Source organism: Podarcis gaigeae (genome assembly GCF_964106915.1).
Source record: "Podarcis gaigeae genome assembly, chromosome: 13".
Lineage (NCBI taxonomy): Eukaryota > Metazoa > Chordata > Lepidosauria > Squamata > Lacertidae > Podarcis > Podarcis gaigeae.
In genome coordinates, this window is record NC_139689.1 from 26930133 (window position 1) to 26944545 (window position 14413).

General features: G+C 39.9%; 1 protein-coding gene across 1 annotated transcript in view; it reads right to left on the bottom strand.

Moving 5' to 3' along the window:
- LOC310830553 (olfactory receptor 2AP1-like) overlaps positions 1-14413 on the bottom strand; it is a gene marked incomplete at both ends in the record, with an annotated part of 456446 nt that overhangs the window by 146296 nt on the left and 295737 nt on the right. The window lies entirely within an intron of this gene.

Here is a 14413-nt window from a genome sequence, read left to right on the forward strand (position 1 = left end):
CAACTACTTTTCAACTCTTGAGGCCAAGTCCTTTGTGGATTTCATTAGTTGGCCAAGTTTTCCTGCTAATTATATTGCTGGCAAATCAGTGGTTTGTTTTATTTATTTATTTAAAAGAGAGAGCTACAATTAATAGACTGTTCCAATTAAATCTGCTTTGGCCATTATTCGTTACCTAAGGAGACTCTGCCTGCTTTAGTTCACTTGCCAACCCTCCCCCCCAAAAAACATTCTACTTGCTGAAATCTCTGCCCAAGTAAAAATGTTGCCCCAGCTTCTCCATTCTATTCTGTAACTCAGTTTTGCACTTGTATTTTCAGCTTCACCTCGCCCCTCTCATTTTCTACAACCTGCCACATGCCATGTCCATGTAAACCACCTTGCACTTTCCTCCTCCCACACATTGCAACTACTAAGCATACTTTCCCCCTTGCATCCCATTATGAAGCCGACATCCCCTCAAATTCTGCAGCCCTTTTTGTACCCCTGATTTAATCTACAACCCTGTTCCCACGTATCTTACTCCATTCTTCTTCTTCTTCTTCTTCTTCTTCTTCTTCTTCTTCTTCTTCTTCTTCTTCTTCTTCTTCTTGGAACCCTCATTATCACCTTCAACCTCTTTTACTCCTTCCTCCTTTTTTTACTACAAAAATCCTAAATGGGGTTAGGATTGCAGCCTCACCCTGCAATTCTGTATTGAAATGTTTGTTTATGTTGATTATTAATCTGCTCTAATACTATAATATTGTTAGACACCTTTGATTTTCCTCAGAAAGGAAATGAGTTCATAATAAATGAATTTATTAAATTAATGGTGGTGTACTCGGAGTAAACCCACGGAAATTAATGAACATGTTATTCTTGTCTATTAACTATAGGGATCCACTCTGAATGCCACTCTATCTGCTTCAGTTTTCAGCAAAAGCAGTCCCTGTTCCTGGAATTAAAGGGGCCTGCCTTCACAGGTACATTTCTCATGAGGTATATGACCAAGGAAGAGGCAACTATTTAATTGTCACCTTCCGTATCTTCTCCATCTCTGCAGTGTAGTTTTAGGCTAATAAAAAATATCGTAGATGTGAGTGGAGATAGTATTTGAACATTGAATGTCTCCCTCCACAGTACCAAATATTCCCTATTGGATCCAGTCATAGATTCCATTTAATGAGATAAATATTTCGTTAATTTAGCCAATAAGCAGATAGTCAGGAAGTATGGCACTGAAAATGAAATGAAATACATGTTGGTGCTTTCACAGTTTATTATTCTCAGATAGGAACATAGGGTGTCCTGGACATTATGCAACTTAGCACATACAATAACATACAATATATAGTCCACTTCTGGGCTATGTCTTGCTGACTTGTTGCTCATTGCTGGTATCTCTTCAAAATAATCTTCTCTGTGGTTTAGTGAAATCCTTTTTTCTTAAAGAATTGGTCCCTAGTGTTCATTTCTGGCTTCAAAATAATGATGTACATTTTAGGGACAAATATGCATCCCAGCAACCCAGCACCTGAGGCCAGGATGGAGAAGATCTCCACAGCCACCATGTATTTCCCTTTGGTACTCAGATAGGCTGGAATGAAAGATATCCAGACACTGCAGAAGACCAACATGCTAAAGGTGATAAACTTAGCTTCATTGAAACTGTCAGGCAGTTTCCTGGATAGGAAGGCCACTGTGAAGCTGACACTGGCCTGAAAGCCTATGTAGCCCAGGATAGTGTAAAACATGGCGCCGGCGCCCTCATTACATTTTACAACAATCTCCTTAGGCTGTGTAGTCATATCAAGATCAGGGAAAGGTGGAGAGGTAACTAGCCAAATGGCACAGATACCAATTTGAATAAGAGAGCAAAGAAAGATAATGTAGTTTGAGAGCCTCTTGCCCACCCATTTCCTCATCTTGCTTCCAGGCCTTGTGGCCATAAATGCCACAACCACAATGATGGTCTTAGCCAGGACACAGGAAAGTGCAAGAGAAAAGATGTTTCCAAATGCTGCTTGTCGAAGAAGGCAGGTCATCTTGCTGGGTCGTCCAATGAACAGCAAGGAGCAAAGGAAGCAGAGCAAAAGGGAGATTAGCAGAAGGTAGGTAAGGTCCCGGTTGTTGGCTTTGACAATGGGGGTATTCTGGTGTCTAATAAATATTCCAAGTACCAGGGCTGCAATAAGAGCGAGAGAAAGTGCAGCAGAAGTCAAACTGATGCCTAAAAATTCATTGTAGACCAGGAAGCTTGTGGCTTTCGGAATACATATGTTCTTATTTTTGTTGGGATATTCATGTTCCGGACATTTTTCACACTTACGTGCATCTGTAGGAAGCGATTAGACTTTCAGTGTAACAGGTTTGTATAACTTCCAGAGGCATCACTTAGTTCCTATGGCTTAGTTCCTATTTTGTTTCTGGCTTCATCTGCAAACTAGGCAAACTTTTTTTTAAAAAAATGACTGGTGATAGTTGGATACTCTTTGTGGAACAAGGATTTTGTTCAACTTAACAAGTAAAAGTTCTGCAGGACCTGATACCTTTGTTGAATTTCCTTCTGCCATATCAATTGCCCCAAGCCTGCAGACTTTGGGAGGAAATAAACTTCTGTTGCTATTGTAGTGGTGATTGTTTTTGCATTTGTTGATGATTGCACTGGGTTTGGAAAAGCCCACATTCCAAAACAAATAGTGCCAATTCTGGCTTGGGCTGAGTTGGATTGATAGAACCCTGGTTTGCCCCAAGTGAGCTGTACTACCTGGAGCACTCTGTTGCTGTGAGGTGGCAGTGTTTGAGCTGCAGGCATCTCCTTCCACAAGGAGTAGTTAAGCAAAGGCATATTTTGCAGGATTGACTCCCAACTCTCCATCCCCTAATACCGCCCTTCCAGTCCTCCTCACAGTCCATCCAAGGTTGCAATACCACAGCAACTGCTCAGTCCTTCCATCATCCAAAGCTGGGCTGCAAATGAAGTCAGTAATGCAGGTGGAGCTGAGTCCTGGCTGGGGAAAAGTAAGCAGGGAGCCACAGCCAGCATAGCCCAAGCTCAGCCTAGGCCCAGCTGTGAAGGCTGCATTGCAGTATTTGATAGGCCAAGGCGGTTGCTGTGGCAACAACATCTTGGGAAAGGGAAATAAGGAGGCCTAGTGGCAAGGTATGTACATAGTGGAAGAGTCAGTATTCAATCTTGCAGGAAATTCCTTTGTAAAAACCTTGCAGGGAATACAGGTTCAAAGGATTCCCTGTACCTCACATGACTGAACCCTTGGGTTATAGAAATGCTTAACAAATATTGATCTCTCCCCCCCCCCCCATTTGATTCAGGGTCAGATTCAGGTAGGAGCATGTGCTCTCTGGATAGATTAAGTTCATGTCAGCCCAATCTCAGCCCTGGGATCAGGATCCCACATTGGGGATTGTGGGGGAGCAGTGTGCACAGTTGCTGCTGTTGTTATAATACTTACTTTTACATCACCATAAGCTCCCAGGACAGACTACAGCAATTTTAAATAAGGATTAAAAACAATTTTAAAAATTACAGTCAAAGGAATATGGTAGGTCTTGAAAATATATATCTAAAAGGCCATGATAATGAGATGTGCTCCCAGCATACATTTGAATTATATAAAGAATGTCCCAAACAAGAGATGACATATAATGGAAAATCCCATACCTGTTTGGTTTGAAATGGTCCCTTCTGGACACTGGAAACAGTCATGGCAACAAGGTGGTTCTCCATCACGGACTTTTTTGTGGTATCCAGGATGGCATCTTTCAGTGCACATAGAAGGAGGCAATGTCTAATCATAAATGCAAGGTAACACAGTTTAATTTAATTCATCTGAAGTTATTTATTTTGACTGGTTTTTGTTGTATTTTAATTTCAGTGATGCTTGTAAGTGTGAAAAAAATTCAGTGATATTAGTAATAGTTTTTACAATGTTTTTACAAATCTCCTACTTGGAGACTTTGGATTTAAAAAACAAATAAAAATAAAAGAAGATATCTGCTTCTGAGCACTGGCATTGCTAACATGTTGTTTGGATTGGGGTAAATGTTTGAGGGTTTGGTGCCATTAAAACAGGGGTCAGCAAACTTTCAGCAGGGGGGTGGTCCACTGTCCCTCAGACCTTATGGTGGGCCAGACTATATTTTGGAAAAAAAATATGAACAAATTCCTATGCCCCACAAATAACCCAGAGTTGCATTTTAAATAAAAGGACACATTCTACTCATGTAAAAACACACTAATTCTCAGACCGTTCGCGGGCCAGATTTAGAAGGTGATTGGGCCGGATCCAGCCCCCGGCCCTTAGTTTACCTACCCATGCATTAAAAGCTTGCCATGCCATTAAAAGCATTCAAACTATTTCTTTTCAAAAAAAAATTTTACCACTATCACTTACATATCATCTTTAGAATATTTTATATGTCTATATTACATTTCTTTGAGAAGCATTTTTGAGAATTTCTAAGTTTGAGATCATTTTACATTATTACTGTAATTCTCCTCATATTTTATCCTTGCCTGAGTTCAGTTTCAACTTTCAATGACCCATATTTTTACAATAACTTATTTCCAATATGTCACAGTTGGAGAAACTCCAGCTATGCAGGCAATTTATTAGAATTCTCCAGAATTAAACAATTCCTTATTTCCCTTATTGGTACAATAGATTTTAACAAAACAAAAATTAAAGACCCAGAAGCCACTGAATTATGCTCCCAAACGTCTCTTGGACAAAAAACATGTAAACAACTTTTAACATACAGTCATAGCTACTTAGCATAGATTGGAAAAGAAGAAGCAAGACTGAAGGTAATTAAATGTGGAGTACCAACCTGGTTGAATTTGTTGGGCCATGTAATAGCACGTTCCTCAATGTTAACTGGCTGGTCTGAGAAAACTTGGGAATTTATCCTACCAACTTTCACTTTCCTGAAAGTGTTATTTGGGAAAGTAACCATGTTAACAATATCATATCCCATGGACAATTCCATGTTTTCATTTAAAAATATCTCCTCCCCAGAACTGTTGTTGAAATGGACTTTCCTCAAATGCGAATGGAGCTAAATAGAGAGACAAAACCTCAGGATTTACAAAAGAGAGCAATGTTTTACAAGCATGTTTCTGGTGCAACAGTTTGATACAATGCTATCCTTATGTCAGTGGTTTTCAACCAGTGTGCCATGGCACCCTGGGCTGCCTTGAATGATGGTCAGGCATGTCATGGGCAACCATGGCTTCCAACCCTCTTTCCTCTCTCCTCTGATGCTGTCTCGTACCTCTGACTCTGAAAGGCATTCACAACTGTTTGTTGCAGCAGCCCTGGCTACAAGCTCCCAAGGTGAATGGCGCCTCTGGGGCTGGCCAGGGGTGCTTCCCAGGCCCTTGTGGGACAGTGTGAGGAGGCACCTCTCTTTGGGGTGGGGGAAGGCAGCAGTGGCTGCCCAGAGGACTCCCAAGGAGAGGGGAGAGAAGAGGAGGTTGAGGGAACACATCCCAAGGGAGGGTGTTTGAAAAGGGGTGAGGGGCTGCCTGCTCTGCAGGCAAGGGGTGACATAACTGGGATCCGGAGCCCCACAGGCATGCCACAGAAAGAATGTAGATACTCAAGGGAGCCATGGACCTAAATATGTTGAAAACCTCTGACTTACGTTGGCATTTTTGTGTCCCTGGAAGAAATCCATGCAATGTATATGTATTAGCATTGGAAGACCCTAATTACTTAATTACTGGGGTGCCTTCCTAGATTTCTAACATTACTCTCTTTTTCAATGCTACAGGTACTCACCACTTTGCAGTGAAAGAAAAAAAAATAATATGCTAGGGAGAAAGTATTTTAAAAAGAGCAAAAAGTTCCAACGTACAGAACAATAAAAACAAAGCTAATCCAAATAAAAACAATTAAAAAGGGAAACAAAAAAGAGAAAGAAGAGGGGGGGAAATACAAAGACCTGTTTTAGAGGTAGATCTTAACCCTTGTTTCTCACAAAAGGGGACAGATCCTCCTAGCTCTCACCTGGGAATTTTCTTTTCTTTTCCCAACCTCCCAGCCTTTGAGTCTTATGTGTAAAATGGGTGACTAAAATTAGCTGCCACTAATCAGATACAAATCATTTGATAAAGGAGGTCCACATCATATTAATCAAATGTCAGTTTGTTTGTTTGCTTGCTTCATGAATAAGATGCTGCACATCTTCTTGAATTGATCACATGCACCAAGATTTCCATGGCACCAGTGATTTTCATATGACAAAGTACTCCAACAACATTTGAAGGGCAAATGTTTGGCAAAGGCTGATGTAAAGGGTCAGCATTCAGTCTTAGAGGACCATAGAACTGTGACAAAGCCTGATTATTATTCAATGGAATGTGAAGGTAGAAATATTCAGTAATAACTTATAACAAGATAAACACGAGAGATTATTTTACATTGGCAGACCATGGATGATAGTGTTGAGTATAAATCCAATCAAATTCTTATAGGGAATCTCTGAACCACTTAATAATAATCTATGCTTCTATCAGTACTTTCTTTCAGGGTTCCATTCAACCTAAAGCAAATTATAGCCAACTGTCCATACTAGCTAATTGTAACCAATCTTAACTAATAATTTATGTTGAATGTCCAATCTTCCTCACAATGTTGCAGGATAAAGTAAAACGATGTTTCCACAAAATTGTTTTTCACTTTTTAATATTTAGTTAGAGATCTGCAAATAATATATTTTCATGTAGAAATATATGTTCTGCTTAAAATCATTTTTCACTGAAAGGAAGCTTCAATGAAATATATGCCAGGTTTCTTACAAAGCCACTTTGACCAGTAAAGGGTTTATCAGTGTTTCCATAATACTATTATTAAAATTCCACTGTTTTGACACAATCAGATTCTCAAATAGCTAAAAAATAACTCACAGTTAAAGTAGTGCCACTAAATATAAAACATTACCTCCCAAGGTTCTACTGTCTGAAGGTCCAATCTTGCTGTTTGTCTCACCAATGGCTTTCTGGAGGAGTAAATATCATGTAAAGCATGTGCCAAGGCATAGATTCCATTATAGATAGTGTAGCTCTCACCAGACATATCCAACTCAAACATTGTCTCTGGAAGACTTCCTAGCATTTCCTCCCCAGTACAGTTTTTGATATTTATTTCCCTCATAACAGAATTTGTGATGGAACACTGAAACATAGCATTCCAGACTACCTGGATAAAAGCATCATTCTGGTGCTGGTAAGGATTAAAGGTCTGGAGAAAGTTCCGGAATCCTGGCACCTCATTTCCATGCATTACCATGGACAAAGAACCATGGAATAATTTGAAATTCCAGTTTGTATGAAGAAAAGGTGAGGTCAAATCGAAGTGGGCTGAAATGACCCAGACATACTCTAATGGCCTCTTCTTGAATGGTTCATGTATAGTCAATATGAACTGTAAAGGTTGCATAAGAGAAGTTTTCCCATATGCAATAATTACATTGGCTTTAGTCATACTAAGAGCTGTCAGGGTATCATTTTCATAAAACATCTGGTTTGTAGTTTTATTCACCCTCTCAATGAAAAGACCAGGCGCTATTTTTGTAAAAGCAACACAAATCCCATTCATACTAAATAGTGATTTCAAATTTCCCAAGACCTCAGGTGTAAAATTGTCATAGGAAACAATGAGTCCAACCCATGTCCATCTGAAATATCTGATCAAATGCACTATTCCTTCATACTGAGAAGCTTCAGCGGGGACCATTTGGTAGAAAAAAGGGAACCGAGTTGTATCCCTTAGCGCTGGGTCAACTGAGCTATAACTGAGCTGTTGAGAAAGAACATAAGGTGCGAAAAAGACTTTAAAACCTGGTTGCAGTTTAATTTTGTCACATAAAAGTAGGTACAGGTGAACTGGACTCTACCTTCAAAGAATTCTGAAGTCTTCCCTGGGCCCAGTCAGAGGAAAATAGAAGAATCCTAATAAAATAAATAACTAAGAAGTCACTGCTAACCACTTTTCTGTTCAGTCTCTTCCCATCACTGCTTAGCTGGTAATTTCTTCCAGCAGTTGTGAGAGGGGGGCAAACAATGTTATCCAGTATGCAGAGAGATAAAATAAAATTGAGAAATGCAGGTCATGTACTCCATACCAGAGTTACTAACATTTATTTGGCCCAAGATCCACATTGACCATCAGCCATCTCTTTGCAGCAGGAATGCAAACTTGGCTCTGCAACCATTGGCGCCTGGGGCCATGGGTGCCATGCAGCATGCATGGGCCTGGCACCTAAATTTGTAAGTGCCTAGCCCCTTCATGGGGAATTTTGTGGGTGCTTGGGCATCCATGACCCCAAGGAGTTGGCACCTATGGTCTGCAAGGTGGGGGAGGGGACAAGAGGGTGGGAGGAAACCTGGTGGTTTGGAAAGGGGCCCAGGGCCTGACCCTGTTGCATTATTATTATTATTATTTTGTCTTTTGTGTTAGCACCATTATTTATTTTTTAATTTCCTATTCCACATTCCATTTGTATACCAGACAGAACATGCTTGGGCTTTCCTGCACATCAATACAAATCCCATGTAAAGAATTTGCTGAAGAACTCATTTAGTGGTTTACTTTAATCATCGCATTATTATGTACTGTAAAGTACATTTAGTAATTTACCACCCTAATGACCATTTTGTTTGTTTGTCATGCCGTGTTTTATGATTTACGTGTATATAATTTTGTAACAAGAAATTAAAAGCATTTTAAAATTAAATAAATTAGAAAACAATCAGTATTATATATTAATCAACAGTCATAATATTCTTTCTAAACCTTCCAATTTCCAGTTTCTATGCATATGTACTCCATAGTTTCTACCAATATGCCCAGTGTCTTGATCACTTATGCACACAGAACTATTTCCATCAAAATTATTATTATTATTTCTTTCTTTTGGGGTCCCCCTCTTTCATTTGGTATTCTTGTGCAAACATGTGTGAGAGGGAGGAAAGAGAGAGGAAGTGAAATCACACCTTCATGTCTCCTTCTGTGAAGCACCTGTTGATCTATTGCAAGAGATGTCTATCATATAAGAAGTCAAGTAGTCAGTCCTGTCCTAAAAACAGCAAAAAGTGTGCAAAGGTACTTCATCTGGAAGACTCCATTTAGTGTGTTTATCTCCCTGATGTGAGCTCTTCCAATCAAATGTTTGACAGATTCAACAAGAGGTTGTTTCCTCCATAATGAATTGGTGAAGAACATGGTTCTGCATATCCTTACCTGTGGCAGCTTATAGAGGCCTAAAATAGCAGCTATCTGCATATGAGCATCAGAGGATAGCCCACCAACAACTGCTGACATTTTATATTGCTTTCCACACCTGAAATTAGGAAATCTTTCTTTTTGAGATGATGGCCGGGTGAGGATGATATCATAGTTCATTTTTTCATCTAAGAAATTATCATAGATGTGGTACCCAATGGTAATATTTGGCAAGAGTTTCGGATTATTGTTGATCTCATTGACAGCAAAATTGATGGCGAAGGCATGCTGGAAGTTCTTCAACATCGGCCTAAAATGAGAGTCATTGACTTAGATTTTTTTGATACATCTTTTAGCTGCTTCATTTGCATTCTCAAGACTCTCATAGGAAACATGATTCAAACCCACAAGAAAACAGAAAGCAAAAGCATAAAAATAAAATTTTAGAGTTCATCAGAATAACTCACTATTGGCTGATTTCTGGGGAGCCAGAATAGAAAGATTTCTCTCTTATGTTGCCTGGTAGTCACACATACACAAAATGGCCAGTTAAAGGCTTTACATAACTTCCAGAGAAAGAGAATTGCTCGGTTAAGGGGCATCCATAGAAACATGGCTTTGCTGTTTAAATATGATATTTGAAATACACACACACACACACAGAGAGAGAGAGAGAGAGAGAGAGAGAGATGCATTGCATACACAGTGCACTATGAACAGAATAATGGAGGAGTTGAACTGCAACAAGTAGATCTGAACCATTCTTTCAAATTGCATATGCAACTGGCTTTGTTGCTGACACCTCCTTCTCAACAAGGCATTTGGTTTCCAGTTAACCTATTATACTATAGGAGATTTCCATGTTCATTCAATTTCCAGATTTCCCGGAAATTACAGCTTCCGGGGGCCACATCCTTTACAGATGTGTTATTTAGGCAATATTGATACAGTATGGTGTCCTATCCTGCACTTAATTCTAACTTCACCACTGTCTTGGAGCTGGATTTCATTTTAATGCCATTTATTCTCATTGTTTATTTTCTTCCTCTTTGCCTATGCACCCCTGCCAATTAAGTAGAATGCCACATACATCTAAAAGCATTTATCCTAGCCAAAGGAAGTATTAGTTTTTCAGATACTATAGGAGTCTGTGTTTGATGATGCAATGAAATACCCCTCTGGAAGTTCTGGTGAACATGTAAAGTAGTCTAATAGGCACCATTCACTTCATATGACTCCACACTGGCATATGCTACAGTTGCCATGAAAGTTATTGCTATGGTACTGAGTAGAGCTAATAAATTGTTCTCACCACCAAGTTACTTAGCCCTGATATTAAGGTATCAAACTTGGAATTTGCCCTACATTCAAATAAAATAACAGACTTACTGAAACACCCTGTTCTTGAAATTTATGGGTATAACTGTGAAGTTCTCATGTATATTAACAAGGGCATGCAATGATAAAAGTCCACCAACGACATAGTCACCAGGCTTATAATAATCAAACTGAGAAGTATCTCTTTCTCCTCTGTGGCATCCCTTCATGTTCTTGCTGATGGCTTGAGGCAGCATCAGAAGCAACAGAATAAAGAACAACATTATGGATCATTGTAAAAAGAGACAGTGGGAATTATACTGAACAGTATCTATGTGCTTATTCTATCCTGAGCATCTAATCTGAGATTACATAACCTCACATTCAAAGGCTATGTAAGGACATGCAACTTTGCCTTTCCCCCTTTATTTTATTCATAATATCAATAATTTTGAAAGTTATATCTGTAAATCCTTTGGGGCTTCAGCACACGCTGAATTACAGTACTTCTGATAATTACAGAGAAGCTAGGCATCTTTCAAAAGCTGCAGAATTAAACTGCAACCCAAACATACATGCTTTACCTTAAAATAACGTTATTTTATAATATGTTGTAGTAGAAGATATCCTACTTGTCTGGTCAAAATACCAATTCAAGGTGGCTTACAATATCATAAAAATAAGATAACACACGGGTTTCTTTAAAAAAAATAATTATTTGAAAAACAAACAAACGGAAATACCGGAGTAAAAAAATTAAAGGAACTGTTTTCTTTTCTTTCTTTCTTTCTTTCTTTCTTTCTTTCTTTCTTTCTTTCTTTCTTTCTTTTAAAAAAGCTCACAATTTATAAAACAGTTATAACTTTCCCTCACAAGATTCTTCATACTCAGAGGAATTTGCCTGACTGCATTACTAGCAAAGTCAATTTATTTTGACATAAGTTTTCATCAGATGCATGAAGTCATATTCTCAGTCAGCAGGGTACAGTATATTCATATTTGGGGGTGGGCAGTAAAGGGGGATTCACAGAAGAACCCTATGAAGGAGAGGGTATTATGGCCATTCTGCAAAAGGGCAGTTGAGAAAGTGTGACCTGTCTGATTTCACCTAGTGACAGAAAAATGTTATTAACCAGGAACCGAATTTTGCAGTCACTACACGGAATTGTATGATGCTGAAGGCAACAATCCAGAGGCCCTGTCATGAAATAAGGATTGCAGTTAGCTGTGTCACATCCAGTGCAGATGTTATGCTAGGCATACCCTTGTCAGACACACTTTTGGCACTGGTGTAAATATGGCCTACCTGGACTTTGCTCCTCCAAAGAAATGGGGAACTTATCCAATCAGTGTTCCTATTTGCAATAGAAGAGCCTCACACATCTATTTGTCTACATGTGCAGGGCCCTGACACCAAATGTGTGATGGCGATGGACACAGGTCATGTATGGATATGGACGGGCATAGCCAAAAGACAGAAACCTCACATATTGAAAGAGCGTAAGACCTAATATACCCCATGCCATGCAACTGACTTAAGAATCAAAATATCAGTGCTTGGACAGACTAATGCTGCCTCCTCTGAACTGCAGCGATTTCCTCCTCTCCTGTCAGTCACCCCACCCTTTATCCCATACTGTTCAGGAAATCTGACCCCCCCCCCCCCGCATGCATTGTTCTATGCCAGCCACGAGAAGAAGGAGGCACCACCGCCACCCTAAAGACCTGGCTCGGGTGCAGCTTGCCTTGCCTCCCTGTGGCCCTAGCCTCAATGAGTGTCCACAGAATCAGATGACCTTTGCCTTAATTTAATATTCCCATCCTTATTGGTGAGCAAGCAAATTTCTGAATGTCTTTTTTAATAAAGGGGTTTTTTTATTCCTACACATGTTTCAGGCATTAAGATATGCACCTTTATGGACCTGAAGAAAGCCTCTGAATAAGTGCAGAGGCACTGTGGGTTAAACCACAGAGCCTAGGGCTTGCTGATCAGAAGGTCGGCGGTTCGAATCCCCATGACAAGGTGAGCTCCCGTTGCTCTGTCCCAGTTCCTGCCAACCTAGCAGTTCAAAAGCACGTCAAAGTGCAAGTAGATAAATAGGTACCACTCTGGCAGGAAGGTAAACAGCATTTCCGTGCACTGCTCTGGTTCACCAGAAGCTGCTTAGTCATGTTGGCCACATGACCCAGAAGCTGTACGCCGGCTCCCACGGCCAATAAAGCAAGATGAGCGCCGCAATGCCAGAGTCATTCGCGACCGGACCTAATGGTCAGGGGTCCCTTTACCTTTACTTTACCTTTCTAGGATAGTATGATGTGTCACGTTTATTAAAGCCTGAACGGAATAAACATGTGCAGACATTCTTAATATTTTTCATATCTGATTCTATCTATACAACTTTTATCTGGGGGAGAAAAATAAAAGAAGAGAAGGTGGGACAAAAAAACACACAAGGGAAATCTGCTCAAGTGAAATAAAATAGTGTAGAAACATTAGGCACTTCCCCAGTTTGACTAGGGAACATATTGCCTTGAGATGTGGTGTGCTCTCCTTTACTGAAGTTATTTAATTCCACTTTCCCCAAATGCACTTTGCGTAATCATCTACTCCCTTTTGTTAATTTGACTTTATGTTACTCCTTAAAGGTCCCAGTTGCCTTTCAGGTTAAGGACAACCACAAGTTGAGACATGTGGATTTCATGAAAGATATCTACTTTCTTCTCCAAGTCAGGCTTACAAACTTTCCCCAAAACCCTCTTCTACCACTTCTTTAAACTACACTCTATACACCCCACAATCCAATTAAGAGTACATCATTTTTATTTATACAGAATAATACATGTAACCAACTAGATGTGAGCATATGAGCACACTCTAATGCTTATGCCCCAAACTGTTCAATATGGGGTTAGAAATGTCCACCATTCACCAATACACTGTTGTGGCAAAATTGTGTTCTCTAGGGACTGGAGTTACATTATGGTGTTTAATATTAAGTCAAACTATTGGACTGCCTAGTCCAACACCTTCCATCCTGGATTGGACTTGCGATACAAGCAGATGTGTCCTATTATTGTTGCCGTCACTCAATATCCTCGGAGGTCGGCCACCAGCAATAATAAATGCCAGATATTTCCGCTGTAGAACGGTAATCCTTTTTTTATATAATAGTTTTTATTGTGTGGTTTTGTGTTACAAAATAAACAGATAAACAGGCAATAATATTTTTTAAGGTGATGACCCTGCCTGGCACATGACAGAAAAGTGATACTGAAGGAATGGGTTTCTGTGTAGCAAGTTTAAAACTGACTCAACCCCCCCCCCCTTTTCGTTCTTTCAAAAGAGAGCACTTTTAAATGTGTAAAGCTTGAACTGTTGAGCAAAACCATAATAAGGACACAACTGCATAAACAGTTCTGTCGTTTATCAGGACAGGCAAGGGATGGCCTTGGCTCCCCAGGGGAGCAACGAAAACACGTCAGAACTTTATCTTATGTGCTGACCACAAAATACGCACAAGACCAATGTCCGGGGAAAATGCCAAAAGCATGTTCCCGGAGATTATGACGTCTTCCCAGATAAGAGTAGGAAGAGGAAGATCCTTTTATGGTCAGGAATGCAGGAAGGAAGATCCTTTTATGGTTGAGAGTACCAGGGCAGGAACATATGTGATGTCAACCTGCGTACGTAGGCCGACGTGATTGGGCTCCTAGGGGAGGAGTGAGAGGGTGCCTGGAGGATATATAAACTGCATGAAACCTGTTATTTCTTTGGACTTGCTGGGGACTAATCATGCAAGTGCCTTCTGCTGTCCGGAGAGCAGAATTAACTCTTTCTTTCAACCAACCCCTGTGTCATTTTGACT